Source organism: Micropterus dolomieu, linkage group LG10, assembly GCF_021292245.1.
Source record: "Micropterus dolomieu isolate WLL.071019.BEF.003 ecotype Adirondacks linkage group LG10, ASM2129224v1, whole genome shotgun sequence".
NCBI classification, from domain to species: Eukaryota; Metazoa; Chordata; class Actinopteri; order Centrarchiformes; family Centrarchidae; genus Micropterus; species Micropterus dolomieu.
The window spans coordinates 7,265,931-7,268,838 of record NC_060159.1 but is presented as its reverse complement, the minus strand read 5'-3'; the positions used below and the strand labels follow the sequence as shown (position 1 = coordinate 7,268,838).

The following is a 2,908-nucleotide window of genomic DNA, read 5'->3' as shown; positions in this document are numbered from 1 at the left end:
GGGGGGGGGGGGGGGGGGGGGGGGGACACAATAAAAGCAACACTTGCTTATTGTATCTTAATAAGCCTTTTAAACACAGCGACAAACATGGGTCATATCAGGCTGAACGCTAACCAGCCGAACACCTCTGCTCCTACATCCTTGCTGGTTGGATTCAACTTTTACTTTCCGTACTTTTGATGCATCTTGCCTGAATTTTGTCACATTTTCTATGATTTTCAAGTGCAAACGGGCTCCCTGGAAATCTTTTTATTAATCTGGTATTGCTTTGAAAAGGGGCACTCTTTTCGATCGATTTTTCACATGAAGTTCAGTTAACTCGTGAGTTCTACTCGGTCAGTGGAAACTAACTGTATAATGTTTTCTGTGGCTCTGCAGGGAGCTTTGTCAAGTCTGAAAAAAAAAAACCTGTTGATGTCATCAGGGTTTGTAGTTGTGCTTAAGTCATTACAGATAGTTTTAGTGAAGTGTTTCCAATATTTTGTACTTTGACTGAGTGTTGTACTCAGAGGTATTCAGATACTTTAATTAAATAAAAGCAGCAATATCACAATGAAAACGTAACTAAGGACATTTACGCAAGTCCTGTAATTAAACACAGATACAGCATCAAGTACTTTTACTTCACTACATTTCAGGTGGAAATATGGTCCTTTTCAGTCCACTATATTTAGTTTACACCTAGTTACTTTGCAGATTAATATTTCACACTAGTTATAAACATGCTGTATGATCAGTATATAAAACATGATGTAAAATTAAATAAGGAGATGTGATAAATGTAGTAACAAACAGAGCACCACCTTGATCAGCTACAACATTAAAAAGCTGTTTGCACCAGTAATAATATTATAATGTTAGAATAAAACCCTCTGAAAAGGGCCATAATGTGTAATGCATACTTTTACGTTTTGGTATTTTAAGTACATTTGTTAATTTTACACAACACATTTTGAATGCATTATTTATTAACTACTTGTAATGTGAGTATATTTATACAGCAGCATTGATACTTTTATATTAGCAGAATATCTTAAGTAAAAAATGCAAGTATCATCAACAAAATGTACTTAAGTATGAAAAGGAAAAGTACTCAATATGCAACTGATGCATTAACATGTGAGAAGCATTTTATATCGTTGCTAGTAGTACATATTTAACAACAATGTAACAATGCATCATTAGAGGTCGAGGTCAAATCTGACTGCACAGTGACTACTAATTGTGGAGTTAAAAGTAAAATATTTCCCTGTAAAATGTCATTGAGTATGTAGTATATTAAGTCTGATGTAGCATGAAATGACGTATTCAAGTAAAGTACCTTGAAATTGTACTTGTGTAAATGTACATTGTCTCTTTCCACCACTGCCAATTCAATTCATCTGCTATATTGTCTGAAATATTTATAATAGTGACTGTTCTCTAGCTGTCTGTAGTTGCTATAAAATAAAACAAAAACCTCTTCAATCTAAAAAACTAAAAAAACTCTTAAGTCTGACCTTGTCTGCCATCTGAGTAGAATATTTACTGTTCTGCTAGAGTTGAAGGGAAGTCATTTGTAAATAAACCAGACGTAAACCCAATATATGTTTGAACCTTAAAGTGGTTGTGATGTGCTGATATTCTGCAATTAAACAGCTGGTCAATTTTTCTATTAACTTAGACACACCCTTCCTTTGCAGCTGACAGGTTAATAAAGCCTTAGAACAGGTTTCTAAATTGATCCAATTGGAAAAAAAGGTTCCTTCTTAAATGAAAGTACTTAAATAAAATAGGAACACTTAGACTGAGCAGATCCTTATATAATTTAGAGCTATTAAATGATGAACTTTGGGGTGATGGGTTGGATTAAGGACACAGCTGCCATGTATTGTCCTTGTGTTCATCCTGAGCCGGTGCTGGGCCACAGGGAGAGGCAGATTTCAGCCCACATCAGCTCAGAGCGGAGCAGCTCTGAAAGCTCTGGGAATGGGAGATGGAAGTAATAACAGAGGGCACTAACAGCCCCAAACTCACTCTCTCTGGCAGTCCCCCCCCCGCCTCCTTGTCTTTGCCTCTGGCTGTCTGTCACAACTTTCCTTCTCCCTGCTGCCTCTGAATGTCACGCCTGACCATTCTGCACCCTCTCTCCCTTCAAAAACACATTTATAAAGTTTCCTTTTCCTGTCTCTCCTTGTCATATGTGCACTCTGTGGCGGTCTTCCTAACTGTCTCCCTCTCTATCTGACCATCTGTTCAGCACGCTCAGACACATCACTCTCAGATTGTGTGTGTCTAGAGGGAGTCCAGGTTTTCAGACACTCTCTCCAACCTCGGCTCCTTGACCATTACTACTCCATTATCAGTGGCGATGGAGGGCGCGCCGCAGACGCCTAATGTATCCATTTCCCCCTCCATTTAGGACTCGGCAGCCCAGCGAGCTCCCGGAGTGCTCCCTGATTGGGATTGAATGTCCATTTAAACTGCCGTCCAGCCACCAGGGAGGAGGTTGAGGGGGAGAGGAAGAGGAGGAGAGGGGAGGAATAATGGGAAATACAGGGAAAAGGAGGTGTATAAGAGTAAAAGAGTGAGACTGTATATTGTGTTGAAAGAGTAAAGGAGGCAAGGGGAATGCTCCCCAGCCTCTGATTTGAAGCTGAGATTTTCTCTCCCCTCTCTTTCTTTCTTTCCCTCTCTCACTTGCTGCTTCTCTATCCCTTCTTTTCTTTTTCTTTTTTCTTTTCCTTTTTCCTTTCAAATACGCCTCCGTAGAAAAAGCATTCCTCCTCTGGCACCAAGCCAAGTGTCAGAACTCAGCACTCGGTATTCTCAAGGTGCGCTTTTAAAAAGAGGGATTTGGAATTGAGATGATTGGAGTTGGCACATCCGTAGAAGGTGGAGGTGTGGGGGGGGGGGGGGGGGGGGGGAG

At 40.2% G+C, this 2,908-nt stretch overlaps 1 protein-coding gene across 4 annotated transcripts in view; it reads right to left on the bottom strand.

The window, feature by feature from the left end:
* The window catches only part of ches1 (checkpoint suppressor 1), a 62,239-nt gene that overhangs the window by 9,332 nt on the left and 49,999 nt on the right, over positions 1 to 2,908 (bottom strand). The gene's annotated exons all lie outside the window — the stretch shown is intronic.